At 60.5% G+C, this 27,630-nt stretch overlaps 24 non-coding genes across 24 annotated transcripts; all 24 read right to left on the reverse strand.

Moving 5' to 3' along the window:
• Positions 1 to 423: 423 nt before the first annotated feature.
• Positions 424 to 614, reverse strand: LOC148809915 (U2 spliceosomal RNA). The gene has a single exon (XR_016087098.1). It is a non-coding gene; the product is annotated as a U2 spliceosomal RNA (small nuclear RNA).
• A 791-nt stretch (positions 615 to 1,405) lies between these two features.
• LOC148809916 (U2 spliceosomal RNA) lies at positions 1,406 to 1,598 on the reverse strand. The gene has a single exon (XR_016087083.1). It is a non-coding gene; the product is annotated as a U2 spliceosomal RNA (small nuclear RNA).
• A 3,030-nt stretch (positions 1,599 to 4,628) lies between these two features.
• On the reverse strand, positions 4,629 to 4,816 carry LOC148809917 (U2 spliceosomal RNA). Its single transcript, XR_016087091.1, has one exon. It is a non-coding gene; the product is annotated as a U2 spliceosomal RNA (small nuclear RNA).
• Positions 4,817 to 7,629: 2,813 nt separating this feature from the next.
• Positions 7,630 to 7,820, reverse strand: LOC148809918 (U2 spliceosomal RNA). The gene has a single exon (XR_016087099.1). It is a non-coding gene; the product is annotated as a U2 spliceosomal RNA (small nuclear RNA).
• A 785-nt stretch (positions 7,821 to 8,605) lies between these two features.
• Positions 8,606 to 8,796, reverse strand: LOC148809919 (U2 spliceosomal RNA). Its single transcript, XR_016087078.1, has one exon. It is a non-coding gene; the product is annotated as a U2 spliceosomal RNA (small nuclear RNA).
• A 783-nt stretch (positions 8,797 to 9,579) lies between these two features.
• LOC148809920 (U2 spliceosomal RNA) lies at positions 9,580 to 9,770 on the reverse strand. The gene has a single exon (XR_016087100.1). It is a non-coding gene; the product is annotated as a U2 spliceosomal RNA (small nuclear RNA).
• A 785-nt stretch (positions 9,771 to 10,555) lies between these two features.
• On the reverse strand, positions 10,556 to 10,746 carry LOC148809921 (U2 spliceosomal RNA). The gene has a single exon (XR_016087101.1). It is a non-coding gene; the product is annotated as a U2 spliceosomal RNA (small nuclear RNA).
• A 785-nt stretch (positions 10,747 to 11,531) lies between these two features.
• Positions 11,532 to 11,722, reverse strand: LOC148809922 (U2 spliceosomal RNA). The gene has a single exon (XR_016087102.1). It is a non-coding gene; the product is annotated as a U2 spliceosomal RNA (small nuclear RNA).
• Positions 11,723 to 12,511: 789 nt separating this feature from the next.
• On the reverse strand, positions 12,512 to 12,702 carry LOC148809923 (U2 spliceosomal RNA). Its single transcript, XR_016087103.1, has one exon. It is a non-coding gene; the product is annotated as a U2 spliceosomal RNA (small nuclear RNA).
• A 791-nt stretch (positions 12,703 to 13,493) lies between these two features.
• Positions 13,494 to 13,684, reverse strand: LOC148809924 (U2 spliceosomal RNA). The gene has a single exon (XR_016087104.1). It is a non-coding gene; the product is annotated as a U2 spliceosomal RNA (small nuclear RNA).
• A 787-nt stretch (positions 13,685 to 14,471) lies between these two features.
• Positions 14,472 to 14,662, reverse strand: LOC148809925 (U2 spliceosomal RNA). The gene has a single exon (XR_016087105.1). It is a non-coding gene; the product is annotated as a U2 spliceosomal RNA (small nuclear RNA).
• A 787-nt stretch (positions 14,663 to 15,449) lies between these two features.
• LOC148809926 (U2 spliceosomal RNA) lies at positions 15,450 to 15,640 on the reverse strand. The gene has a single exon (XR_016087079.1). It is a non-coding gene; the product is annotated as a U2 spliceosomal RNA (small nuclear RNA).
• A 785-nt stretch (positions 15,641 to 16,425) lies between these two features.
• On the reverse strand, positions 16,426 to 16,616 carry LOC148809927 (U2 spliceosomal RNA). The gene has a single exon (XR_016087106.1). It is a non-coding gene; the product is annotated as a U2 spliceosomal RNA (small nuclear RNA).
• Positions 16,617 to 17,401: 785 nt separating this feature from the next.
• LOC148809928 (U2 spliceosomal RNA) lies at positions 17,402 to 17,592 on the reverse strand. The gene has a single exon (XR_016087107.1). It is a non-coding gene; the product is annotated as a U2 spliceosomal RNA (small nuclear RNA).
• A 783-nt stretch (positions 17,593 to 18,375) lies between these two features.
• LOC148809929 (U2 spliceosomal RNA) lies at positions 18,376 to 18,566 on the reverse strand. The gene has a single exon (XR_016087109.1). It is a non-coding gene; the product is annotated as a U2 spliceosomal RNA (small nuclear RNA).
• A 776-nt stretch (positions 18,567 to 19,342) lies between these two features.
• LOC148809930 (U2 spliceosomal RNA) lies at positions 19,343 to 19,533 on the reverse strand. The gene has a single exon (XR_016087110.1). It is a non-coding gene; the product is annotated as a U2 spliceosomal RNA (small nuclear RNA).
• Positions 19,534 to 20,318: 785 nt separating this feature from the next.
• On the reverse strand, positions 20,319 to 20,509 carry LOC148809931 (U2 spliceosomal RNA). Its single transcript, XR_016087111.1, has one exon. It is a non-coding gene; the product is annotated as a U2 spliceosomal RNA (small nuclear RNA).
• Positions 20,510 to 21,294: 785 nt separating this feature from the next.
• LOC148809932 (U2 spliceosomal RNA) lies at positions 21,295 to 21,481 on the reverse strand. The gene has a single exon (XR_016087082.1). It is a non-coding gene; the product is annotated as a U2 spliceosomal RNA (small nuclear RNA).
• Positions 21,482 to 22,268: 787 nt separating this feature from the next.
• On the reverse strand, positions 22,269 to 22,459 carry LOC148809933 (U2 spliceosomal RNA). The gene has a single exon (XR_016087112.1). It is a non-coding gene; the product is annotated as a U2 spliceosomal RNA (small nuclear RNA).
• A 786-nt stretch (positions 22,460 to 23,245) lies between these two features.
• On the reverse strand, positions 23,246 to 23,436 carry LOC148809934 (U2 spliceosomal RNA). Its single transcript, XR_016087113.1, has one exon. It is a non-coding gene; the product is annotated as a U2 spliceosomal RNA (small nuclear RNA).
• Positions 23,437 to 24,221: 785 nt separating this feature from the next.
• On the reverse strand, positions 24,222 to 24,412 carry LOC148809935 (U2 spliceosomal RNA). Its single transcript, XR_016087114.1, has one exon. It is a non-coding gene; the product is annotated as a U2 spliceosomal RNA (small nuclear RNA).
• Positions 24,413 to 25,197: 785 nt separating this feature from the next.
• On the reverse strand, positions 25,198 to 25,388 carry LOC148809936 (U2 spliceosomal RNA). Its single transcript, XR_016087115.1, has one exon. It is a non-coding gene; the product is annotated as a U2 spliceosomal RNA (small nuclear RNA).
• Positions 25,389 to 26,173: 785 nt separating this feature from the next.
• LOC148809937 (U2 spliceosomal RNA) lies at positions 26,174 to 26,364 on the reverse strand. Its single transcript, XR_016087116.1, has one exon. It is a non-coding gene; the product is annotated as a U2 spliceosomal RNA (small nuclear RNA).
• A 785-nt stretch (positions 26,365 to 27,149) lies between these two features.
• Positions 27,150 to 27,334, reverse strand: LOC148809938 (U2 spliceosomal RNA). The gene has a single exon (XR_016087080.1). It is a non-coding gene; the product is annotated as a U2 spliceosomal RNA (small nuclear RNA).
• Positions 27,335 to 27,630: the final 296 nt, after the last annotated feature.

A 27,630-nucleotide genomic window follows, 5' to 3' on the forward strand; every position in this document is an offset into this window, starting at 1 on the left:
CCTGCCTGCCGAAAAAAAGAAAGAAAAGGTGTATATACTAAGTTTTTTGGAGGGAAAACGGCCGGCTGTCGAAAGGGGCCCGCCTGCAAGGACGGGGACACACACACACACACACACACACACACACACACACACACACACACACACACACACACACACACAAGCCACGCCTGCCTCCCTGGAAAAAGGAGGAAAAAACTAAGTTTTTTGGAGGGAAAACGCACGGGAGCCGAAAAGGGGGCCGGCCTGCTTGCCGAGAGAGTCGAGGCGCGGGAAAGTGCACGGAGGGAGCACGGGAACGGGGAGGGGGAGAGAGAGAGACACAGAGACACACAGATGGACGAGAGACGAGACCGGAGAGGAAGGAGCTCCGGTCCACCTCGCTTGCTTGCTAGCTACGTCTGTCTTTTCACCGCTGAGAGAAGGTAGTGCACCGTTCCCGGAGGCGCTGCAATACCGGGCCGATGCGTGGAGAGGACGGAGCAAGCTCCTGATCCAGCTCCCTGTTCCAAAAATCCGTTTAATATGTGGTCCCCCGATGGGGGACGTATCAGATATTAAACTGATAAGAACAGATACTACACTTGATCTTAGCCAAAAGGCCGAGAAGCGATGCCCGACGCCGGCCTTGGGCGGGCGCGCGGGCGTCCGGCTGGCGCGCAGCGGCGCAGGCCGACGCCTCTGGAGCCCGGTCCGCACGCGGCTGCCGGCCGCCCGGACTCCGCTCTCCCCCTCTCTTGCCTGCCTGCTTGCTCGCCTGCCTGCCCGCCAGTCCCGGGCGGGGGCCCTGCTCTTTGATCTCCTGTCAACGGCCCGACAACGACCGCAGCCGCGGGGGGCGCCAGCCGGCCGGCCTCCTTAGCTTAGGCCCCTCCCACCAGCAGCAGCCGTGCCGAGTGAGCTGCAAGCGAAAGCGGACCGTCGGCACCTGCGGGCAGAGGCAAGGGGCAGCGCTCTCTCGGGAGGGACGGGGACACACACACACCTGCCTGCCTGCCGAAAAAAAGAAAGAAAAGGTGTATATACTAAGTTTTTTGGAGGGAAAACGGCCGGCTGTCGAAAGGGGCCCGCCTGCAAGGACGGGGACACACACACACACACACACACACACACACACACACACACACACACACACACACACAAGCCACGCCTGCCTCCCTGGAAAAAGGAGGAAAAAACTAAGTTTTTTGGAGGGAAAACGCACGGGAGCCGAAAAGGGGGCCGGCCTGCTTGCCGAGAGAGTCGAGGCGCGGGAAAGTGCACGGAGGGAGCACGGGAACGGGGAGGGGGAGAGAGAGAGACACAGAGACACACAGATGGACGAGAGACGAGACCGGAGAGGAAGGAGCTCCGGTCCACCTCGCTTGCTTGCTAGCTACACGTCTGTCTTTTCACCGCTGAGAGAAGGTAGTGCACCGTTCCCGGAGGCGCTGCAATACCGGGCCGATGCGTGGAGAGGACGGAGCAAGCTCCTGATCCAGCTCCCTGTTCCAAAAATCCGTTTAATATGTGGTCCCCCGATGGGGGACGTATCAGATATTAAACTGATAAGAACAGATTTTTTTTTTTTTTTTTTTATTACAAAATACAAAATACAGCAAACCATAACATCATAAATCCAAAAAAACTCAAAACCTAGAACCCAAATCCCAAAATACCAATCTTAACAAGCATCTATTATCATAATCCCGCCCGTTATGCAAATCAACTTTCCACCCCACTCAAAATAATCTCAAGATGCACTCTGTTAACCTAATCCTCCCCTTTCCATGAAACAAACTCGATTCCCATGAAACCCAAATAACTCGATTCAACAAATAAGTTCGCCTAATCCCAAATTCCACCCCAAACCCCACCAGCACAAATTAATCTCAAAATTACATACATCATCCTTGTCAAAAACCCGCCCCTTATGCAAATAAAGACCAACCCTCCATTCTCAAGCCAGCGCAAAGTATTACACAATTAAACTTTACTCGTCCATTATACCAACTCAAAACAAACTCGGTGTTAAACCTTCCCTTTTGACTCGCACTCAGCCTCCCCACTGTCTGATAAATCAAAAATTATCACTTTTTCCGGCCCAATGTTTTATCAAATCATCCCTTATCAAAAAACATTCCTCTCTCGTTCTCCCTGTTATCCTATAACTAACCGGCAGCGTCCCATCCGACATAAATTCAATACAGCAACCCTTGTATTTCCCTTGCAGAACTTCTACTGCAGCCGCACATTTTGATCGATTATCCGCAAGCCACTGCTGCCATGCTGGATGCACATCAAACGATACACGCGCACACCCAGCAACTACTCCTGAATCTAAAGGTTGACCCTTTTGTACAACCTCTACCTTCTGCACATTTAATTGACCCTCAGTCCCCCCCTCTCCCTTCGGCTTCCCCTTCACTGACACCTCCTTTGTTTCCACACTAGTCTCTCCCTTCGGCTTCCCCTTCGCTACTACCTCCTTTATTTCCACACTAGTCTCTCCCTTCCCCTTCCCCTTCAATGCTACCTCCTTTGTTTCCACACTAGTCCCTCCCTTCTCCTTTCCCTTTACTAACACCTCCTTTGTTTCCACACTAGTCCCTCCCTTCTCCTTTCCCCTTGCTAACACCTCCTTTGTTTCCACACTAGTCCCTCCCTTCTCCTTTCCCTTTACTAACACCTCCCTTGTTTCCCCGCTAATCTCCCCCATCCCCTTCCCCTTCTCAGGAACCTTCTCTATTTTTACCTTGACCTCCCCGTTCCCCTGTCCCTCCCTTATTCCAACTTCACCCTTCCCCCTCCCCTTCCCCAATGCCTCCTCTGCTTCCCCACCACCTTCTCCCTTTGTACACTCCCGAGACACATGTCCTATTTCTTTACACAAGAAACACCTCTTCCCCTGCACACATTCCTTTGCCATGTGGCCCAATGTCTCACACAGCCTACACCGTACCAACGTACACAGCCTTGCAAAATGACCCCGTTCTCCACATTTATAACATGCAAGGGGCTGCCCAGAATACTCTAGGTACCCCTTACGAGTCCCGATCTTGAAAAAGGCAGGAGGGTGTATCACCCCCTCTGCCACTGTCTTCCCCAGACGCAACCTCATCTGGTATGTTCTTTTTCCAGTCCACACTCCGTCCGGTTCCAAATCTCTCTTCCCCACTCCTTGTAGATCCACAAATTGCTGCAGGAAGGAGACTATGTCCCCCTCCGGAACAAAGGGATCGCCCATGTGAACTGTCAACACCTTCAGTTCCCCAGCAAACAGCGGTTCGACTTGAAAAAGCCGAAACGGTGCGTCCTCTTCCTTCTCCTGCACCTTCCTCCAAACATCCAAACATAAAGCTTCTGAAATCAAAGTCAAATCAAAAATCCCCCGAGCACCAAAGTCCTGTAAACACAAAATATCTTCAACACGTAAACCCAAACCATCAAACAAAACAAGCTTTTTAAACTTAGCTCGGTCCCAAGCCTCCAGTCCATCCCGGCTCCTCGGCATGAAACGGAGAGAGTCCTTCCTCCGCTCCTCCTTCAGCCAAGAAAACCCCGCTGACTTCCAGCCGTTCTGCTCCATCCTCTCGTCGTCGTCCACCAACGGCAATCCTCTCCACACCAGCACTGCAAAAGGTCGTCCTTGGCAGCAACACTCCTTCCACCGTCCGGCAATCCTCCTCGTCGCCCTCGTCACCAAGCACCAGCTCTCCAGCCTCCGAACTCCAGACTCCACTCCTTCCGGTCAGACCTTCCGTCCCCACGCCTTCCCGACCCCCTGGACTAAGACCTTGGAATTGCGGGCTTGCCGGCTTAAACCTTGATCTTAGCCAAAAGGCCGAGAAGCGATGCCCGACGCCGGCCTTGGGCGGGCGCGCGGGCGTCCGGCTGGCGCGCAGCGGCGCAGGCCGACGCCTCTGGAGCCCGGTCCGCACGCGGCTGCCGGCCGCCCGGACTCCGCTCTCCCCCTCTCTTGCCTGCCTGCTTGCTCGCCTGCCTGCCCGCCAGTCCCGGGCGGGGGCCCTGCTCTTTGATCTCCTGTCAACGGCCCGACAACGACCGCAGCCGCGGGGGGCGCCAGCCGGCCGGCCTCCTTAGCTTAGGCCCCTCCCACCAGCAGCAGCCGTGCCGAGTGAGCTGCAAGCGAAAGCGGACCGTCGGCACCTGCGGGCAGAGGCAAGGGGCAGCGCTCTCTCGGGAGGGACGGGGACACACACACACCTGCCTGCCTGCCGAAAAAAAGAAAGAAAAGGTGTATATACTAAGTTTTTTGGAGGGAAAACGGCCGGCTGTCGAAAGGGGCCCGCCTGCAAGGACGGGGACACACACACACACACACACACACACACACACACACACACACACACACACACACACACACAAGCCACGCCTGCCTCCCTGGAAAAAGGAGGAAAAAACTAAGTTTTTTGGAGGGAAAACGCACGGGAGCCGAAAAGGGGGCCGGCCTGCTTGCCGAGAGAGTCGAGGCGCGGGAAAGTGCACGGAGGGAGCACGGGAACGGGGAGGGGGAGAGAGAGAGACACAGAGACACACAGATGGACGAGAGACGAGACCGGAGAGGAAGGAGCTCCGGTCCACCTCGCTTGCTTGCTAGCTACGTCTGTCTTTTCACCGCTGAGAGAAGGTAGTGCACCGTTCCCGGAGGCGCTGCAATACCGGGCCGATGCGTGGAGAGGACGGAGCAAGCTCCTGATCCAGCTGTTCCAAAAATCCGTTTAATATGTGGTCCCCCGATGGGGGACGTATCAGATATTAAACTGATAAGAACAGATTTTTTTTTTTTTTTTTTATTGCAAAATACAAAGGTCGTAAATCAAAACTCATTATAACCCAAAACCCCAAATGTCATACCTAAATCTCAAATACACCAAACTTCAGAACCATTCAAACCAGTACAGTCCACATTTCACATAACAACCCAGGATGACAAACCCGTACGACAATCCAGGGTAACAAAATATACATAACTTAACATAAACAAACCCCATCACCTTAACCCTCCCAACTACAACCGAAACCATTACACAGCAAACATAAACCCTGAACACATCCTTCTTTACTCTCGTTAATCCCCAAACCATGTTGCTCTCCAACCCAAAGAAAGCCCCCTCACCATAATCCCACCCCTTATGCAAATTACCTCCGAACTACAACCAAAAGCATTACACAGCAAACATAAACCCCAAACACTTCCCTATTCACAAACATGAATTCTCAAACCCCAAAACCCCACATTCCCATAATCCCCTTCTACTAATGACATCCTACCTGCAACCAAAACCATTACACAACAAACATAAACCCTTAACACATCCGTATCCACTTACATTAGTTCCCAAACCCAAAATAAACTACATCTCCATAACCCCTCCCCTTAGTCAAATTACCTCCTTCCCTTCATAATCACCCTCATCTCTTCCCTTTCTTTTCTTACATATTCCACCTTCACTGATTCACCATTCCCACTGCCGTCATCATCACTGTCTCTATCTGTATCACTCAACCGTACACCCCCAACACTCCTACTTTCCACTACCCCATTACTGTCTTGGTCCACATCTGTCAAAGGCACAAAAAAACTTGTCCAACTCAATCGCCTCTCTTCCTCACCCCCATCCACAACACCCTTCCGCACAACCGTCCCCCCACTCTCCGATCCAGCACTCGACCGCACACTCTCCGCACTCACTAATTCAACCGCACCATTTTCACTTACTCCATCTTCACTATCACCATCTGTATCACTCAAACGAACACTCTCCACACTCCTACTTTTCGCAGCCACAGCCCTGGTCCTTTTCCCATTCCCCTTCCATTCCTTAGTCCCGGTTATTTGACAATGCACATCACCAAATCCAACCTTCCCACCCGAAAGACACCGAACACCATACACACAGTCCCTTGTCACATGATCCCGTGACTGACACCGGCTGCACAACGCTGTTGTGCATTGCACAGCATAATGACCCCCCTCCCCACACCTTCTGCACATTAGGGGTTGTCCCGGATAAACCAGGTACCCCCTTCGGGACCCATTTCCAAAAAACGCTGGAGGGTGAACCACCCCCTCTCCTCTTGCTATATCCATATACAGCCGCACCCAAAAGGTCCATTTCCCAGCCCAGACCCCATCATTGTCCAAGTCTTTCTTCCCTTCAGCTTGTAAAACCACATATCGTCGCAAAAAGGAGGCAATTTCCTCCTCCGAGACGAATGGGTCCGATACCCACACTGTCATGCGAAGCAATTGTCCCGCAAACATCGGCTCCACATGGAAGAGGTTCAACGGAGCCTCCTCCTTCCTTTCTTGCACCATCTTCCACAAATCCAGGCAAAGATCCCCCGACACCAAAGTTAACTCAAAAACTCCGCGTTTAACAAAATCCTGTAAACACATCACCTCCGCAAACCGCAAATCAAAAAACCGAATCAAAAATAACTTAAACTTATCCCTTGTCCAAATTTCAGGTCCTTCCCGGCTCCGAAGCGAGAAACGCAGGGAGTTCTTCCTCCACTCTTTCCTCGCCCAAGGGATTCCGGCCATCGCAACAAACGCCATGCTCAGCCCGCTTCCGATCTCTCCAAACAATCCGACGTCCTCCGATCCTGTTCACCGCACAGCAAATCCTGTCCACAGCAATTTCCTCGCCACCGCCGTTCCCCCTTCTCGTCACCACGATCCTTCTGGCTCCAAAACTCCACGATCCCCCATCCAGTCGTCTCCGTCACAGCATTCCTCCTGTCGCCTTCCCGACCCCCTGGACTAAGACCTCGGAATTGCGGGCTTGCCGGCTTAAACCTTGATCTTAGCCAAAAGGCCGAGAAGCGATGCCCGACGCCGGCCTTGGGCGGGCGCGCGGGCGTCCGGCTGGCGCGCAGCGGCGCAGGCCGACGCCTCTGGAGCCCGGTCCGCACGCGGCTGCCGGCCGCCCGGACTCCGCTCTCCCCCTCTCTTGCCTGCCTGCTTGCTCGCCTGCCTGCCCGCCAGTCCCGGGCGGGGGCCCTGCTCTTTGATCTCCTGTCAACGGCCCGACAACGACCGCAGCCGCGGGGGGCGCCAGCCGGCCGGCCTCCTTAGCTTAGGCCCCTCCCACCAGCAGCAGCCGTGCCGAGTGAGCTGCAAGCGAAAGCGGACCGTCGGCACCTGCGGGCAGAGGCAAGGGGCAGCGCTCTCTCGGGAGGGACGGGGACACACACACACCTGCCTGCCTGCCGAAAAAAAGAAAGAAAAGGTGTATATACTAAGTTTTTTGGAGGGAAAACGGCCGGCTGTCGAAAGGGGCCCGCCTGCAAGGACGGGGACACACACACACACACACACACACACACACACACACACACACACACACACACACACACACAAGCCACGCCTGCCTCCCTGGAAAAAGGAGGAAAAAACTAAGTTTTTTGGAGGGAAAACGCACGGGAGCCGAAAAGGGGGCCGGCCTGCTTGCCGAGAGAGTCGAGGCGCGGGAAAGTGCACGGAGGGAGCACGGGAACGGGGAGGGGGAGAGAGAGAGACACAGAGACACACAGATGGACGAGAGACGAGACCGGAGAGGAAGGAGCTCCGGTCCACCTCGCTTGCTTGCTAGCTACGTCTGTCTTTTCACCGCTGAGAGAAGGTAGTGCACCGTTCCCGGAGGCGCTGCAATACCGGGCCGATGCGTGGAGAGGACGGAGCAAGCTCCTGATCCAGCTCCCTGTTCCAAAAATCCGTTTAATATGTGGTCCCCCGATGGGGGACGTATCAGATATTAAACTGATAAGAACAGATACTACACTTGATCTTAGCCAAAAGGCCGAGAAGCGATGCCCGACGCCGGCCTTGGGCGGGCGCGCGGGCGTCCGGCTGGCGCGCAGCGGCGCAGGCCGACGCCTCTGGAGCCCGGTCCGCACGCGGCTGCCGGCCGCCCGGACTCCGCTCTCCCCCTCTCTTGCCTGCCTGCTTGCTCGCCTGCCTGCCCGCCAGTCCCGGGCGGGGGCCCTGCTCTTTGATCTCCTGTCAACGGCCCGACAACGACCGCAGCCGCGGGGGGCGCCAGCCGGCCGGCCTCCTTAGCTTAGGCCCCTCCCACCAGCAGCAGCCGTGCCGAGTGAGCTGCAAGCGAAAGCGGACCGTCGGCACCTGCGGGCAGAGGCAAGGGGCAGCGCTCTCTCGGGAGGGACGGGGACACACACACACCTGCCTGCCTGCCGAAAAAAAGAAAGAAAAGGTGTATATACTAAGTTTTTTGGAGGGAAAACGGCCGGCTGTCGAAAGGGGCCCGCCTGCAAGGACGGGGACACACACACACACACACACACACACACACACACACACACACACACACACACAAGCCACGCCTGCCTCCCTGGAAAAAGGAGGAAAAAACTAAGTTTTTTGGAGGGAAAACGCACGGGAGCCGAAAAGGGGGCCGGCCTGCTTGCCGAGAGAGTCGAGGCGCGGGAAAGTGCACGGAGGGAGCACGGGAACGGGGAGGGGGAGAGAGAGAGACACAGAGACACACAGATGGACGAGAGACGAGACCGGAGAGGAAGGAGCTCCGGTCCACCTCGCTTGCTTGCTAGCTACGTCTGTCTTTTCACCGCTGAGAGAAGGTAGTGCACCGTTCCCGGAGGCGCTGCAATACCGGGCCGATGCGTGGAGAGGACGGAGCAAGCTCCTGATCCAGCTCCCTGTTCCAAAAATCCGTTTAATATGTGGTCCCCCGATGGGGGACGTATCAGATATTAAACTGATAAGAACAGATAATACACTTGATCTTAGCCAAAAGGCCGAGAAGCGATGCCCGACGCCGGCCTTGGGCGGGCGCGCGGGCGTCCGGCTGGCGCGCAGCGGCGCAGGCCGACGCCTCTGGAGCCCGGTCCGCACGCGGCTGCCGGCCGCCCGGACTCCGCTCTCCCCCTCTCTTGCCTGCCTGCTTGCTCGCCTGCCTGCCCGCCAGTCCCGGGCGGGGGCCCTGCTCTTTGATCTCCTGTCAACGGCCCGACAACGACCGCAGCCGCGGGGGGCGCCAGCCGGCCGGCCTCCTTAGCTTAGGCCCCTCCCACCAGCAGCAGCCGTGCCGAGTGAGCTGCAAGCGAAAGCGGACCGTCGGCACCTGCGGGCAGAGGCAAGGGGCAGCGCTCTCTCGGGAGGGACGGGGACACACACACACCTGCCTGCCTGCCGAAAAAAAGAAAGAAAAGGTGTATATACTAAGTTTTTTGGAGGGAAAACGGCCGGCTGTCGAAAGGGGCCCGCCTGCAAGGACGGGGACACACACACACACACACACACACACACACACACACACACACACACACACAAGCCACGCCTGCCTCCCTGGAAAAAGGAGGAAAAAACTAAGTTTTTTGGAGGGAAAACGCACGGGAGCCGAAAAGGGGGCCGGCCTGCTTGCCGAGAGAGTCGAGGCGCGGGAAAGTGCACGGAGGGAGCACGGGAACGGGGAGGGGGAGAGAGAGAGACACAGAGACACACAGATGGACGAGAGACGAGACCGGAGAGGAAGGAGCTCCGGTCCACCTCGCTTGCTTGCTAGCTACGTCTGTCTTTTCACCGCTGAGAGAAGGTAGTGCACCGTTCCCGGAGGCGCTGCAATACCGGGCCGATGCGTGGAGAGGACGGAGCAAGCTCCTGATCCAGCTCCCTGTTCCAAAAATCCGTTTAATATGTGGTCCCCCGATGGGGGACGTATCAGATATTAAACTGATAAGAACAGATACTACACTTGATCTTAGCCAAAAGGCCGAGAAGCGATGCCCGACGCCGGCCTTGGGCGGGCGCGCGGGCGTCCGGCTGGCGCGCAGCGGCGCAGGCCGACGCCTCTGGAGCCCGGTCCGCACGCGGCTGCCGGCCGCCCGGACTCCGCTCTCCCCCTCTCTTGCCTGCCTGCTTGCTCGCCTGCCTGCCCGCCAGTCCCGGGCGGGGGCCCTGCTCTTTGATCTCCTGTCAACGGCCCGACAACGACCGCAGCCGCGGGGGGCGCCAGCCGGCCGGCCTCCTTAGCTTAGGCCCCTCCCACCAGCAGCAGCCGTGCCGAGTGAGCTGCAAGCGAAAGCGGACCGTCGGCACCTGCGGGCAGAGGCAAGGGGCAGCGCTCTCTCGGGAGGGACGGGGACACACACACACCTGCCTGCCTGCCGAAAAAAAGAAAGAAAAGGTGTATATACTAAGTTTTTTGGAGGGAAAACGGCCGGCTGTCGAAAGGGGCCCGCCTGCAAGGACGGGGACACACACACACACACACACACACACACACACACACACACACACACACACACAAGCCACGCCTGCCTCCCTGGAAAAAGGAGGAAAAAACTAAGTTTTTTGGAGGGAAAACGCACGGGAGCCGAAAAGGGGGCCGGCCTGCTTGCCGAGAGAGTCGAGGCGCGGGAAAGTGCACGGAGGGAGCACGGGAACGGGGAGGGGGAGAGAGAGAGACACAGAGACACACAGATGGACGAGAGACGAGACCGGAGAGGAAGGAGCTCCGGTCCACCTCGCTTGCTTGCTAGCTACGTCTGTCTTTTCACCGCTGAGAGAAGGTAGTGCACCGTTCCCGGAGGCGCTGCAATACCGGGCCGATGCGTGGAGAGGACGGAGCAAGCTCCTGATCCAGCTCCCTGTTCCAAAAATCCGTTTAATATGTGGTCCCCCGATGGGGGACGTATCAGATATTAAACTGATAAGAACAGATACTACACTTGATCTTAGCCAAAAGGCCGAGAAGCGATGCCCGACGCCGGCCTTGGGCGGGCGCGCGGGCGTCCGGCTGGCGCGCAGCGGCGCAGGCCGACGCCTCTGGAGCCCGGTCCGCACGCGGCTGCCGGCCGCCCGGACTCCGCTCTCCCCCTCTCTTGCCTGCCTGCTTGCTCGCCTGCCTGCCCGCCAGTCCCGGGCGGGGGCCCTGCTCTTTGATCTCCTGTCAACGGCCCGACAACGACCGCAGCCGCGGGGGGCGCCAGCCGGCCGGCCTCCTTAGCTTAGGCCCCTCCCACCAGCAGCAGCCGTGCCGAGTGAGCTGCAAGCGAAAGCGGACCGTCGGCACCTGCGGGCAGAGGCAAGGGGCAGCGCTCTCTCGGGAGGGACGGGGACACACACACACCTGCCTGCCTGCCGAAAAAAAGAAAGAAAAGGTGTATATACTAAGTTTTTTGGAGGGAAAACGGCCGGCTGTCGAAAGGGGCCCGCCTGCAAGGACGGGGACACACACACACACACACACACACACACACACACACACACACACACACACACAAGCCACGCCTGCCTCCCTGGAAAAAGGAGGAAAAAACTAAGTTTTTTGGAGGGAAAACGCACGGGAGCCGAAAAGGGGGCCGGCCTGCTTGCCGAGAGAGTCGAGGCGCGGGAAAGTGCACGGAGGGAGCACGGGAACGGGGAGGGGGAGAGAGAGAGACACAGAGACACACAGATGGACGAGAGACGAGACCGGAGAGGAAGGAGCTCCGGTCCACCTCGCTTGCTTGCTAGCTACGTCTGTCTTTTCACCGCTGAGAGAAGGTAGTGCACCGTTCCCGGAGGCGCTGCAATACCGGGCCGATGCGTGGAGAGGACGGAGCAAGCTCCTGATCCAGCTCCCTGTTCCAAAAATCCGTTTAATATGTGGTCCCCCGATGGGGGACGTATCAGATATTAAACTGATAAGAACAGATACTACACTTGATCTTAGCCAAAAGGCCGAGAAGCGATGCCCGACGCCGGCCTTGGGCGGGCGCGCGGGCGTCCGGCTGGCGCGCAGCGGCGCAGGCCGACGCCTCTGGAGCCCGGTCCGCACGCGGCTGCCGGCCGCCCGGACTCCGCTCTCCCCCTCTCTTGCCTGCCTGCTTGCTCGCCTGCCTGCCCGCCAGTCCCGGGCGGGGGCCCTGCTCTTTGATCTCCTGTCAACGGCCCGACAACGACCGCAGCCGCGGGGGGCGCCAGCCGGCCGGCCTCCTTAGCTTAGGCCCCTCCCACCAGCAGCAGCCGTGCCGAGTGAGCTGCAAGCGAAAGCGGACCGTCGGCACCTGCGGGCAGAGGCAAGGGGCAGCGCTCTCTCGGGAGGGACGGGGACACACACACACCTGCCTGCCTGCCGAAAAAAAGAAAGAAAAGGTGTATATACTAAGTTTTTTGGAGGGAAAACGGCCGGCTGTCGAAAGGGGCCCGCCTGCAAGGACGGGGACACACACACACACACACACACACACACACACACACACACACACACACACACACACAAGCCACGCCTGCCTCCCTGGAAAAAGGAGGAAAAAACTAAGTTTTTTGGAGGGAAAACGCACGGGAGCCGAAAAGGGGGCCGGCCTGCTTGCCGAGAGAGTCGAGGCGCGGGAAAGTGCACGGAGGGAGCACGGGAACGGGGAGGGGGAGAGAGAGAGACACAGAGACACACAGATGGACGAGAGACGAGACCGGAGAGGAAGGAGCTCCGGTCCACCTCGCTTGCTTGCTAGCTACGTCTGTCTTTTCACCGCTGAGAGAAGGTAGTGCACCGTTCCCGGAGGCGCTGCAATACCGGGCCGATGCGTGGAGAGGACGGAGCAAGCTCCTGATCCAGCTCCCTGTTCCAAAAATCCGTTTAATATGTGGTCCCCCGATGGGGGACGTATCAGATATTAAACTGATAAGAACAGATACTACACTTGATCTTAGCCAAAAGGCCGAGAAGCGATGCCCGACGCCGGCCTTGGGCGGGCGCGCGGGCGTCCGGCTGGCGCGCAGCGGCGCAGGCCGACGCCTCTGGAGCCCGGTCCGCACGCGGCTGCCGGCCGCCCGGACTCCGCTCTCCCCCTCTCTTGCCTGCCTGCTTGCTCGCCTGCCTGCCCGCCAGTCCCGGGCGGGGGCCCTGCTCTTTGATCTCCTGTCAACGGCCCGACAACGACCGCAGCCGCGGGGGGCGCCAGCCGGCCGGCCTCCTTAGCTTAGGCCCCTCCCACCAGCAGCAGCCGTGCCGAGTGAGCTGCAAGCGAAAGCGGACCGTCGGCACCTGCGGGCAGAGGCAAGGGGCAGCGCTCTCTCGGGAGGGACGGGGACACACACACACCTGCCTGCCTGCCGAAAAAAAGAAAGAAAAGGTGTATATACTAAGTTTTTTGGAGGGAAAACGGCCGGCTGTCGAAAGGGGCCCGCCTGCAAGGACGGGGACACACACACACACACACACACACACACACACACACACACACACACACACACACACAAGCCACGCCTGCCTCCCTGGAAAAAGGAGGAAAAAACTAAGTTTTTTGGAGGGAAAACGCACGGGAGCCGAAAAGGGGGCCGGCCTGCTTGCCGAGAGAGTCGAGGCGCGGGAAAGTGCACGGAGGGAGCACGGGAACGGGGAGGGGGAGAGAGAGAGACACAGAGACACACAGATGGACGAGAGACGAGACCGCGGAGAGGAAGGAGCTCCGGTCCACCTCGCTTGCTTGCTAGCTACGTCTGTCTTTTCACCGCTGAGAGAAGGTAGTGCACCGTTCCCGGAGGCGCTGCAATACCGGGCCGATGCGTGGAGAGGACGGAGCAAGCTCCTGATCCAGCTCCCTGTTCCAAAAATCCGTTTAATATGTGGTCCCCCGATGGGGGACGTATCAGATATTAAACTGATAAGAACAGATACTACACTTGATCTTAGCCAAAAGGCCGAGAAGCGATGCCCGACGCCGGCCTTGGGCGGGCGCGCGGGCGTCCGGCTGGCGCGCAGCGGCGCAGGCCGACGCCTCTGGAGCCCGGTCCGCACGCGGCTGCCGGCCGCCCGGACTCCGCTCTCCCCCTCTCTTGCCTGCCTGCTTGCTCGCCTGCCTGCCCGCCAGTCCCGGGCGGGGGCCCTGCTCTTTGATCTCCTGTCAACGGCCCGACAACGACCGCAGCCGCGGGGGGCGCCAGCCGGCCGGCCTCCTTAGCTTAGGCCCCTCCCACCAGCAGCAGCCGTGCCGAGTGAGCTGCAAGCGAAAGCGGACCGTCGGCACCTGCGGGCAGAGGCAAGGGGCAGCGCTCTCTCGGGAGGGACGGGGACACACACACACCTGCCTGCCTGCCGAAAAAAAGAAAGAAAAGGTGTATATACTAAGTTTTTTGGAGGGAAAACGGCCGGCTGTCGAAAGGGGCCCGCCTGCAAGGACGGGGACACACACACACACACACACACACACACACACACACACACACACACACACACACAAGCCACGCCTGCCTCCCTGGAAAAAGGAGGAAAAAACTAAGTTTTTTGGAGGGAAAACGCACGGGAGCCGAAAAGGGGGCCGGCCTGCTTGCCGAGAGAGTCGAGGCGCGGGAAAGTGCACGGAGGGAGCACGGGAACGGGGAGGGGGAGAGAGAGAGACACAGAGACACACAGATGGACGAGAGACGAGACCGGAGAGGAAGGAGCTCCGGTCCACCTCGCTTGCTTGCTAGCTACGTCTGTCTTTTCACCGCTGAGAGAAGGTAGTGCACCGTTCCCGGAGGCGCTGCAATACCGGGCCGATGCGTGGAGAGGACGGAGCAAGCTCCTGATCCAGCTCCCTGTTCCAAAAATCCGTTTAATATGTGGTCCCCCGATGGGGGACGTATCAGATATTAAACTGATAAGAACAGATACTACACTTGATCTTAGCCAAAAGGCCGAGAAGCGATGCCCGACGCCGGCCTTGGGCGGGCGCGCGGGCGTCCGGCTGGCGCGCAGCGGCGCAGGCCGACGCCTCTGGAGCCCGGTCCGCACGCGGCTGCCGGCCGCCCGGACTCCGCTCTCCCCCTCTCTTGCCTGCCTGCTTGCTCGCCTGCCTGCCCGCCAGTCCCGGGCGGGGGCCCTGCTCTTTGATCTCCTGTCAACGGCCCGACAACGACCGCAGCCGCGGGGGGCGCCAGCCGGCCGGCCTCCTTAGCTTAGGCCCCTCCCACCAGCAGCAGCCGTGCCGAGTGAGCTGCAAGCGAAAGCGGACCGTCGGCACCTGCGGGCAGAGGCAAGGGGCAGCGCTCTCTCGGGAGGGACGGGGACACACACACACCTGCCTGCCTGCCGAAAAAAAGAAAGAAAAGGTGTATATACTAAGTTTTTTGGAGGGAAAACGGCCGGCTGTCGAAAGGGGCCCGCCTGCAAGGACGGGGACACACACACACACACACACACACACACACACACACACACACACACACACACACAAGCCACGCCTGCCTCCCTGGAAAAAGGAGGAAAAAACTAAGTTTTTTGGAGGGAAAACGCACGGGAGCCGAAAAGGGGGCCGGCCTGCTTGCCGAGAGAGTCGAGGCGCGGGAAAGTGCACGGAGGGAGCACGGGAACGGGGAGGGGGAGAGAGAGAGACACAGAGACACACAGATGGACGAGAGACGAGACCGGAGAGGAAGGAGCTCCGGTCCACCTCGCTTGCTTGCTAGCTACGTCTGTCTTTTCACCGCTGAGAGAAGGTAGTGCACCGTTCCCGGAGGCGCTGCAATACCGGGCCGATGCGTGGAGAGGACGGAGCAAGCTCCTGATCCAGCTCCCTGTTCCAAAAATCCGTTTAATATGTGGTCCCCCGATGGTGGACGTATCAGATATTAAACTGATAAGAACAGATACTACACTTGATCTTAGCCAAAAGGCCGAGAAGCGATGCCCGACGCCGGCCTTGGGCGGGCGCGCGGGCGTCCGGCTGGCGCGCAGCGGCGCAGGCCGACGCCTCTGGAGCCCGGTCCGCACGCGGCTGCCGGCCGCCCGGACTCCGCTCTCCCCCTCTCTTGCCTGCCTGCTTGCTCGCCTGCCTGCCCGCCAGTCCCGGGCGGGGGCCCTGCTCTTTGATCTCCTGTCAACGGCCCGACAACGACCGCAGCCGCGGGGGGCGCCAGCCGGCCGGCCTCCTTAGCTTAGGCCCCTCCCACCAGCAGCAGCCGTGCCGAGTGAGCTGCAAGCGAAAGCGGACCGTCGGCACCTGCGGGCAGAGGCAAGGGGCAGCGCTCTCTCGGGAGGGACGGGGACACACACACACCTGCCTGCCTGCCGAAAAAAAGAAAGAAAAGGTGTATATACTAAGTTTTTTGGAGGGAAAACGGCCGGCTGTCGAAAGGGGCCCGCCTGCAAGGACGGGGACACACACACACACACACACACACACACACACACACACACACACACACACACAAGCCACGCCTGCCTCCCTGGAAAAAGGAGGAAAAAACTAAGTTTTTTGGAGGGAAAACGCACGGGAGCCGAAAAGGGGGCCGGCCTGCTTGCCGAGAGAGTCGAGGCGCGGGAAAGTGCACGGAGGGAGCACGGGAACGGGGAGGGGGAGAGAGAGAGACACAGAGACACACAGATGGACGAGAGACGAGACCGGAGAGGAAGGAGCTCCGGTCCACCTCGCTTGCTTGCTAGCTACGTCTGTCTTTTCACCGCTGAGAGAAGGTAGTGCACCGTTCCCGGAGGCGCTGCAATACCGGGCCGATGCGTGGAGAGGACGGAGCAAGCTCCTGATCCAGCTCCCTGTTCCAAAAATCCGTTTAATATGTGGTCCCCCGATGGGGGACGTATCAGATATTAAACTGATAAGAACAGATACTACACTTGATCTTAGCCAAAAGGCCGAGAAGCGATGCCCGACGCCGGCCTTGGGCGGGCGCGCGGGCGTCCGGCTGGCGCGCAGCGGCGCAGGCCGACGCCTCTGGAGCCCGGTCCGCACGCGGCTGCCGGCCGCCCGGACTCCGCTCTCCCCCTCTCTTGCCTGCCTGCTTGCTCGCCTGCCTGCCCGCCAGTCCCGGGCGGGGGCCCTGCTCTTTGATCTCCTGTCAACGGCCCGACAACGACCGCAGCCGCGGGGGGCGCCAGCCGGCCGGCCTCCTTAGCTTAGGCCCCTCCCACCAGCAGCAGCCGTGCCGAGTGAGCTGCAAGCGAAAGCGGACCGTCGGCACCTGCGGGCAGAGGCAAGGGGCAGCGCTCTCTCGGGAGGGACGGGGACACACACACACCTGCCTGCCTGCCGAAAAAAAGAAAGAAAAGGTGTATATACTAAGTTTTTTGGAGGGAAAACGGCCGGCTGTCGAAAGGGGCCCGCCTGCAAGGACGGGGACACACACACACACACACACACACACACACACACACACACACACACACACACAAGCCACGCCTGCCTCCCTGGAAAAAGGAGGAAAAAACTAAGTTTTTTGGAGGGAAAACGCACGGGAGCCGAAAAGGGGGCCGGCCTGCTTGCCGAGAGAGTCGAGGCGCGGGAAAGTGCACGGAGGGAGCACGGGAACGGGGAGGGGGAGAGAGAGAGACACAGAGACACACAGATGGACGAGAGACGAGACCGGAGAGGAAGGAGCTCCGGTCCACCTCGCTTGCTTGCTAGCTACGTCTGTCTTTTCACCGCTGAGAGAAGGTAGTGCACCGTTCCCGGAGGCGCTGCAATACCGGGCCGATGCGTGGAGAGGACGGAGCAAGCTCCTGATCCAGCTCCCTGTTCCAAAAATCCGTTTAATATGTGGTCCCCCGATGGGGGACGTATCAGATATTAAACTGATAAGAACAGATACTACACTTGATCTTAGCCAAAAGGCCGAGAAGCGATGCCCGACGCCGGCCTTGGGCGGGCGCGCGGGCGTCCGGCTGGCGCGCAGCGGCGCAGGCCGACGCCTCTGGAGCCCGGTCCGCACGCGGCTGCCGGCCGCCCGGACTCCGCTCTCCCCCTCTCTTGCCTGCCTGCTTGCTCGCCTGCCTGCCCGCCAGTCCCGGGCGGGGGCCCTGCTCTTTGATCTCCTGTCAACGGCCCGACAACGACCGCAGCCGCGGGGGGCGCCAGCCGGCCGGCCTCCTTAGCTTAGGCCCCTCCCACCAGCAGCAGCCGTGCCGAGTGAGCTGCAAGCGAAAGCGGACCGTCGGCACCTGCGGGCAGAGGCAAGGGGCAGCGCTCTCTCGGGAGGGACGGGGACACACACACACCTGCCTGCCTGCCGAAAAAAAGAAAGAAAAGGTGTATATACTAAGTTTTTTGGAGGGAAAACGGCCGGCTGTCGAAAGGGGCCCGCCTGCAAGGACGGGGACACACACACACACACACACACACACACACACACACACACACACACACACAAGCCACGCCTGCCTCCCTGGAAAAAGGAGGAAAAAACTAAGTTTTTTGGAGGGAAAACGCACGGGAGCCGAAAAGGGGGCCGGCCTGCTTGCCGAGAGAGTCGAGGCGCGGGAAAGTGCACGGAGGGAGCACGGGAACGGGGAGGGGGAGAGAGAGAGACACAGAGACACACAGATGGACGAGAGACGAGACCGGAGAGGAAGGAGCTCCGGTCCACCTCGCTTGCTTGCTAGCTACGTCTGTCTTTTCACCGCTGAGAGAAGGTAGTGCACCGTTCCCGGAGGCGCTGCAATACCGGGCCGATGCGTGGAGAGGACGGAGCAAGCTCCTGATCCAGCTCCCTGTTCCAAAAATCCGTTTAATATGTGGTCCCCCGATGGGGGACGTATCAGATATTAAACTGATAAGAACAGATACTACACTTGATCTTAGCCAAAAGGCCGAGAAGCGATGCCCGACGCCGGCCTTGGGCGGGCGCGCGGGCGTCCGGCTGGCGCGCAGCGGCGCAGGCCGACGCCTCTGGAGCCCGGTCCGCACGCGGCTGCCGGCCGCCCGGACTCCGCTCTCCCCCTCTCTTGCCTGCCTGCTTGCTCGCCTGCCTGCCCGCCAGTCCCGGGCGGGGGCCCTGCTCTTTGATCTCCTGTCAACGGCCCGACAACGACCGCAGCCGCGGGGGGCGCCAGCCGGCCGGCCTCCTTAGCTTAGGCCCCTCCCACCAGCAGCAGCCGTGCCGAGTGAGCTGCAAGCGAAAGCGGACCGTCGGCACCTGCGGGCAGAGGCAAGGGGCAGCGCTCTCTCGGGAGGGACGGGGACACACACACACCTGCGAAAAAAAGAAAGAAAAGGTGTATATACTAAGTTTTTTGGAGGGAAAACGGCCGGCTGTCGAAAGGGGCCCGCCTGCAAGGACGGGGACACACACACACACACACACACACACACACACACACACACACACACACACACAAGCCACGCCTGCCTCCCTGGAAAAAGGAGGAAAAAACTAAGTTTTTTGGAGGGAAAACGCACGGGAGCCGAAAAGGGGGCCGGCCTGCTTGCCGAGAGAGTCGAGGCGCGGGAAAGTGCACGGAGGGAGCACGGGAACGGGGAGGGGGAGAGAGAGAGACACAGAGACACACAGATGGACGAGAGACGAGACCGGAGAGGAAGGAGCTCCGGTCCACCTCGCTTGCTTGCTAGCTACGTCTGTCTTTTCACCGCTGAGAGAAGGTAGTGCACCGTTCCCGGAGGCGCTGCAATACCGGGCCGATGCGTGGAGAGGACGGAGCAAGCTCCTGATCCAGCTCCCTGTTCCAAAAATCCGTTTAATATGTGGTCCCCCGATGGGGGACGTATCAGATATTAAACTGATAAGAACAGATACTACACTTGATCTTAGCCAAAAGGCCGAGAAGCGATGCCCGACGCCGGCCTTGGGCGGGCGCGCGGGCGTCCGGCTGGCGCGCAGCGGCGCAGGCCGACGCCTCTGGAGCCCGGTCCGCACGCGGCTGCCGGCCGCCCGGACTCCGCTCTCCCCCTCTCTTGCCTGCCTGCTTGCTCGCCTGCCTGCCCGCCAGTCCCGGGCGGGGGCCCTGCTCTTTGATCTCCTGTCAACGGCCCGACAACGACCGCAGCCGCGGGGGGCGCCAGCCGGCCGGCCTCCTTAGCTTAGGCCCCTCCCACCAGCAGCAGCCGTGCCGAGTGAGCTGCAAGCGAAAGCGGACCGTCGGCACCTGCGGGCAGAGGCAAGGGGCAGCGCTCTCTCGGGAGGGACGGGGACACACACACACCTGCCTGCCTGCCGAAAAAAAGAAAGAAAAGGTGTATATACTAAGTTTTTTGGAGGGAAAACGGCCGGCTGTCGAAAGGGGCCCGCCTGCAAGGACGGGGACACACACACACACACACACACACACACACACACACACACACACACACACACAAGCCACGCCTGCCTCCCTGGAAAAAGGAGGAAAAAACTAAGTTTTTTGGAGGGAAAACGCACGGGAGCCGAAAAGGGGGCCGGCCTGCTTGCCGAGAGAGTCGAGGCGCGGGAAAGTGCACGGAGGGAGCACGGGAACGGGGAGGGGGAGAGAGAGAGACACAGAGACACACAGATGGACGAGAGACGAGACCGGAGAGGAAGGAGCTCCGGTCCACCTCGCTTGCTTGCTAGCTACGTCTGTCTTTTCACCGCTGAGAGAAGGTAGTGCACCGTTCCCGGAGGCGCTGCAATACCGGGCCGATGCGTGGAGAGGACGGAGCAAGCTCCTGATCCAGCTCCCTGTTCCAAAAATCCGTTTAATATGTGGTCCCCCGATGGGGGACGTATCAGATATTAAACTGATAAGAACAGATACTACACTTGATCTTAGCCAAAAGGCCGAGAAGCGATGCCCGACGCCGGCCTTGGGCGGGCGCGCGGGCGTCCGGCTGGCGCGCAGCGGCGCAGGCCGACGCCTCTGGAGCCCGGTCCGCACGCGGCTGCCGGCCGCCCGGACTCCGCTCTCCCCCTCTCTTGCCTGCCTGCTTGCTCGCCTGCCTGCCCGCCAGTCCCGGGCGGGGGCCCTGCTCTTTGATCTCCTGTCAACGGCCCGACAACGACCGCAGCCGCGGGGGGCGCCAGCCGGCCGGCCTCCTTAGCTTAGGCCCCTCCCACCAGCAGCAGCCGTGCCGAGTGAGCTGCAAGCGAAAGCGGACCGTCGGCACCTGCGGGCAGAGGCAAGGGGCAGCGCTCTCTCGGGAGGGACGGGGACACACACACACCTGCCTGCCTGCCGAAAAAAAGAAAGAAAAGGTGTATATACTAAGTTTTTTGGAGGGAAAACGGCCGGCTGTCGAAAGGGGCCCGCCTGCAAGGACGGGGACACACACACACACACACACACACACACACACACACACACACACACACACACAAGCCACGCCTGCCTCCCTGGAAAAAGGAGGAAAAAACTAAGTTTTTTGGAGGGAAAACGCACGGGAGCCGAAAAGGGGGCCGGCCTGCTTGCCGAGAGAGTCGAGGCGCGGGAAAGTGCACGGAGGGAGCACGGGAACGGGGAGGGGGAGAGAGAGAGACACAGAGACACACAGATGGACGAGAGACGAGACCGGAGAGGAAGGAGCTCCGGTCCACCTCGCTTGCTTGCTAGCTACGTCTGTCTTTTCACCGCTGAGAGAAGGTAGTGCACCGTTCCCGGAGGCGCTGCAATACCGGGCCGATGCGTGGAGAGGACGGAGCAAGCTCCTGATCCAGCTCCCTGTTCCAAAAATCCGTTTAATATGTGGTCCCCCGAGGACGTATCAGATATTAAACTGATAAGAACAGATACTACACTTGATCTTAGCCAAAAGGCCGAGAAGCGATGCCCGACGCCGGCCTTGGGCGGGCGCGCGGGCGTCCGGCTGGCGCGCAGCGGCGCAGGCCGACGCCTCTGGAGCCCGGTCCGCACGCGGCTGCCGGCCGCCCGGACTCCGCTCTCCCCCTCTCTTGCCTGCCTGCTTGCTCGCCTGCCTGCCCGCCAGTCCCGGGCGGGGGCCCTGCTCTTTGATCTCCTGTCAACGGCCCGACAACGACCGCAGCCGCGGGGGGCGCCAGCCGGCCGGCCTCCTTAGCTTAGGCCCCTCCCACCAGCAGCAGCCGTGCCGAGTGAGCTGCAAGCGAAAGCGGACCGTCGGCACCTGCGGGCAGAGGCAAGGGGCAGCGCTCTCTCGGGAGGGACGGGGACACACACACACCTGCCTGCCTGCCGAAAAAAAGAAAGAAAAGGTGTATATACTAAGTTTTTTGGAGGGAAAACGGCCGGCTGTCGAAAGGGGCCCGCCTGCAAGGACGGGGACACACACACACACACACACACACACACACACACACACACACACACACACACACAAGCCACGCCTGCCTCCCTGGAAAAAGGAGGAAAAAACTAAGTTTTTTGGAGGGAAAACGCACGGGAGCCGAAAAGGGGGCCGGCCTGCTTGCCGAGAGAGTCGAGGCGCGGGAAAGTGCACGGAGGGAGCACGGGAACGGGGAGGGGGAGAGAGAGAGACACAGAGACACACAGATGGACGAGAGACGAGACCGGAGAGGAAGGAGCTCCGGTCCACCTCGCTTGCTTGCTAGCTACGTCTGTCTTTTCACCGCTGAGAGAAGGTAGTGCACCGTTCCCGGAGGCGCTGCAATACCGGGCCGATGCGTGGAGAGGACGGAGCAAGCTCCTGATCCAGCTCCCTGTTCCAAAAATCCGTTTAATATGTGGTCCCCCGATGGGGGACGTATCAGATATTAAACTGATAAGAACAGATACTACACTTGATCTTAGCCAAAAGGCCGAGAAGCGATGCCCGACGCCGGCCTTGGGCGGGCGCGCGGGCGTCCGGCTGGCGCGCAGCGGCGCAGGCCGACGCCTCTGGAGCCCGGTCCGCACGCGGCTGCCGGCCGCCCGGACTCCGCTCTCCCCCTCTCTTGCCTGCCTGCTTGCTCGCCTGCCTGCCCGCCAGTCCCGGGCGGGGGCCCTGCTCTTTGATCTCCTGTCAACGGCCCGACAACGACCGCAGCCGCGGGGGGCGCCAGCCGGCCGGCCTCCTTAGCTTAGGCCCCTCCCACCAGCAGCAGCCGTGCCGAGTGAGCTGCAAGCGAAAGCGGACCGTCGGCACCTGCGGGCAGAGGCAAGGGGCAGCGCTCTCTCGGGAGGGACGGGGACACACACACACCTGCCTGCCTGCCGAAAAAAAGAAAGAAAAGGTGTATATACTAAGTTTTTTGGAGGGAAAACGGCCGGCTGTCGAAAGGGGCCCGCCTGCAAGGACGGGGACACCACACACACACACACACACACACACAAACACACACACACACACACACACAAGCCACGCCTGCCTCCCTGGAAAAAGGAGGAAAAAACTAAGTTTTTTGGAGGGAAAACGCACGGGAGCCGAAAAGGGGGCCGGCCTGCTTGCCGAGAGAGTCGAGGCGCGGGAAAGTGCACGGAGGGAGCACGGGAACGGGGAGGGGGAGAGAGAGAGACACAGAGACACACAGATGGACGAGAGACGAGACCGGAGAGGAAGGAGCTCCGGTCCACCTCGCTTGCTTGCTAGCTACGTCTGTCTTTTCACCGCTGAGAGAAGGTAGTGCACCGTTCCCGGAGGCGCTGCAATACCGGGCCGATGCGTGGAGAGGACGGAGCAAGCTCCTGATCCAGCTCCCTGTTCCAAAAATCCGTTTAATATGTGGTCCCCCGATGGGGGACGTATCAGATATTAAACTGATAAGAACAGATACTACACTTGATCTTAGCCAAAAGGCCGAGAAGCGATGCCCGACGCCGGCCTTGGGCGGGCGCGCGGGCGTCCGGCTGGCGCGCAGCGGCGCAGGCCGACGCCTCTGGAGCCCGGTCCGCACGCGGCTGCCGGCCGCCCGGACTCCGCTCTCCCCCTCTCTTGCCTGCCTGCTTGCTCGCCTGCCTGCCCGCCAGTCCCGGGCGGGGGCCCTGCTCTTTGATCTCCTGTCAACGGCCCGACAACGACCGCAGCCGCGGGGGGCGCCAGCCGGCCGGCCTCCTTAGCTTAGGCCCCTCCCACCAGCAGCAGCCGTGCCGAGTGAGCTGCAAGCGAAAGCGGACCGTCGGCACCTGCGGGCAGAGGCAAGGGGCAGCGCTCTCTCGGGAGGGACGGGGACACACACACACCTGCCTGCCTGCCGAAAAAAAGAAAGAAAAGGTGTATATACTAAGTTTTTTGGAGGGAAAACGGCCGGCTGTCGAAAGGGGCCCGCCTGCAAGGACGGGGACACACACACACACACACACACACACACACACACACACACACACACACACACAAGCCACGCCTGCCTCCCTGGAAAAAGGAGGAAAAAACTAAGTTTTTTGGAGGGAAAACGCACGGGAGCCGAAAAGGGGGCCGGCCTGCTTGCCGAGAGAGTCGAGGCGCGGGAAAGTGCACGGAGGGAGCACGGGAACGGGGAGGGGGAGAGAGAGAGACACAGAGACACACAGATGGACGAGAGACGAGACCGGAGAGGAAGGAGCTCCGGTCCACCTCGCTTGCTTGCTAGCTACGTCTGTCTTTTCACCGCTGAGAGAAGGTAGTGCACCGTTCCCGGAGGCGCTGCAATACCGGGCCGATGCGTGGAGAGGACGGAGCAAGCTCCTGATCCAGCTCCCTGTTCCAAAAATCCGTTTAATATGTGGTCCCCCGATGGGGGACGTATCAGATATTAAACTGATAAGAACAGATACTACACTTGATCTTAGCCAAAAGGCCGAGAAGCGATGCCCGACGCCGGCCTTGGGCGGGCGCGCGGGCGTCCGGCTGGCGCGCAGCGGCGCAGGCCGACGCCTCTGGAGCCCGGTCCGCACGCGGCTGCCGGCCGCCCGGACTCCGCTCTCCCCCTCTCTTGCCTGCCTGCTTGCTCGCCTGCCTGCCCGCCAGTCCCGGGCGGGGGCCCTGCTCTTTGATCTCCTGTCAACGGCCCGACAACGACCGCAGCCGCGGGGGGCGCCAGCCGGCCGGCCTCCTTAGCTTAGGCCCCTCCCACCAGCAGCAGCCGTGCCGAGTGAGCTGCAAGCGAAAGCGGACCGTCGGCACCTGCGGGCAGAGGCAAGGGGCAGCGCTCTCTCGGGAGGGACGGGGACACACACACACCTGCCTGCCTGCCGAAAAAAAGAAAGAAAAGGTGTATATACTAAGTTTTTTGGAGGGAAAACGGCCGGCTGTCGAAAGGGGCCCGCCTGCAAGGACGGGGACACACACACACACACACACACACACACACACACACACACACACACACACACAAGCCACGCCTGCCTCCCTGGAAAAAGGAGGAAAAAACTAAGTTTTTTGGAGGGAAAACGCACGGGAGCCGAAAAGGGGGCCGGCCTGCTTGCCGAGAGAGTCGAGGCGCGGGAAAGTGCACGGAGGGAGCACGGGAACGGGGAGGGGGAGAGAGAGAGACACAGAGACACACAGATGGACGAGAGACGAGACCGGAGAGGAAGGAGCTCCGGTCCACCTCGCTTGCTTGCTAGCTACGTCTGTCTTTTCACCGCTGAGAGAAGGTAGTGCACCGTTCCCGGAGGCGCTGCAATACCGGGCCGATGCGTGGAGAGGACGGAGCAAGCTCCTGATCCAGCTCCCTGTTCCAAAAATCCGTTTAATATGTGGTCCCCCGATGGGGGACGTATCAGATATTAAACTGATAAGAACAGATACTACACTTGATCTTAGCCAAAAGGCCGAGAAGCGATGCCCGACGCCGGCCTTGGGCGGGCGCGCGGGCGTCCGGCTGGCGCGCAGCGGCGCAGGCCGACGCCTCTGGAGCCCGGTCCGCACGCGGCTGCCGGCCGCCCGGACTCCGCTCTCCCCCTCTCTTGCCTGCCTGCTTGCTCGCCTGCCTGCCCGCCAGTCCCGGGCGGGGGCCCTGCTCTTTGATCTCCTGTCAACGGCCCGACAACGACCGCAGCCGCGGGGGGCGCCAGCCGGCCGGCCTCCTTAGCTTAGGCCCCTCCCACCAGCAGCAGCCGTGCCGAGTGAGCTGCAAGCGAAAGCGGACCGTCGGCACCTGCGGGCAGAGGCAAGGGGCAGCGCTCTCTCGGGAGGGACGGGGACACACACACACCTGCCTGCCTGCCGAAAAAAAGAAAGAAAAGGTGTATATACTAAGTTTTTTGGAGGGAAAACGGCCGGCTGTCGAAAGGGGCCCGCCTGCAAGGACGGGGACACACACACACACACACACACACACACACACACACACACACACACACACACAAGCCACGCCTGCCTCCCTGGAAAAAGGAGGAAAAAACTAAGTTTTTTGGAGGGAAAACGCACGGGAGCCGAAAAGGGGGCCGGCCTGCTTGCCGAGAGAGTCGAGGCGCGGGAAAGTGCACGGAGGGAGCACGGGAACGGGGAGGGGGAGAGAGAGAGACACAGAGACACACAGATGGACGAGAGACGAGACCGGAGAGGAAGGAGCTCCGGTCCACCTCGCTTGCTTGCTAGCTACGTCTGTCTTTTCACCGCTGAGAGAAGGTAGTGCACCGTTCCCGGAGGCGCTGCAATACCGGGCCGATGCGTGGAGAGGACGGAGCAAGCTCCTGATCCAGCTCCCTGTTCCAAAAATCCGTTTAATATGTGGTCCCCCGATGGGGGACGTATCAGATATTAAACTGATAAGAACAGATACTACACTTGATCTTAGCCAAAAGGCCGAGAAGCGATGCCCGACGCCGGCCTTGGGCGGCGCGCGCGGGCGTCCGGCTGGCGCGCAGCGGCGCAGGCCGACGCCTCTGGAGCCCGGTCCGCACGCGGCTGCCGGCCGCCCGGACTCCGCTCTCCCCCTCTCTTGCCTGCCTGCTTGCTCGCCTGCCTGCCCGCCAGTCCCGGGCGGGGGCCCTGCTCTTTGATCTCCTGTCAACGGCCCGACAACGACCGCAGCCGCGGGGGGCGCCAGCCGGCCGGCCTCCTTAGCTTAGGCCCCTCCCACCAGCAGCAGCCGTGCCGAGTGAGCTGCAAGCGAAAGCGGACCGTCGGCACCTGCGGGCAGAGGCAAGGGGCAGCGCTCTCTCGGGAGGGACGGGGACACACACACACCTGCCTGCCTGCCGAAAAAAAGAAAGAAAAGGTGTATATACTAAGTTTTTTGGAGGGAAAACGGCCGGCTGTCGAAAGGGGCCCGCCTGCAAGGACGGGGCACACACACACACACACACACACACACACACACACACACACACACACACACAAGCCACGCCTGCCTCCCTGGAAAAAGGAGGAAAAAACTAAGTTTTTTGGAGGGAAAACGCACGGGAGCCGAAAAGGGGGCCGGCCTGCTTGCCGAGAGAGTCGAGGCGCGGGAAAGTGCACGGAGGGAGCACGGGAACGGGGAGGGGGAGAGAGAGAGACACAGAGACACACAGATGGACGAGAGACGAGACCGGAGAGGAAGGAGCTCCGGTCCACCTCGCTTGCTTGCTAGCTACGTCTGTCTTTTCACCGCTGAGAGAAGGTAGTGCACCGTTCCCGGAGGCGCTGCAATACCGGGCCGATGCGTGGAGAGGACGGAGCAAGCTCCTGATCCAGCTCCCTGTTCCAAAAATCATATGTGGTCCCCCGATGGGGGACGTATCAGATATTAAACTGATAAGAACAGATACTACACTTGATCTTAGCCAAAAGGCCGAGAAGCGATGCCCGACGCCGGCCTTGGGCGGGCGCGCGGGCGTCCGGCTGGCGCGCAGCGGCGCAGGCCGACGCCTCTGGAGCCCGGTCCGCACGCGGCTGCCGGCCGCCCGGACTCCGCTCTCCCCCTCTCTTGCCTGCCTGCTTGCTCGCCTGCCTGCCCGCCAGTCCCGGGCGGGGGCCCTGCTCTTTGATCTCCTGTCAACGGCCCGACAACGACCGCAGCCGCGGGGGGCGCCAGCCGGCCGGCCTCCTTAGCTTAGGCCCCTCCCACCAGCAGCAGCCGTGCCGAGTGAGCTGCAAGCG

Source organism: Atractosteus spatula, unplaced genomic scaffold (genome assembly GCF_055471065.1).
Source record: "Atractosteus spatula isolate fAtrSpa1 unplaced genomic scaffold, fAtrSpa1.hap1 Scaffold_105, whole genome shotgun sequence".
Classification (NCBI taxonomy): domain Eukaryota; kingdom Metazoa; phylum Chordata; class Actinopteri; order Semionotiformes; family Lepisosteidae; genus Atractosteus; species Atractosteus spatula.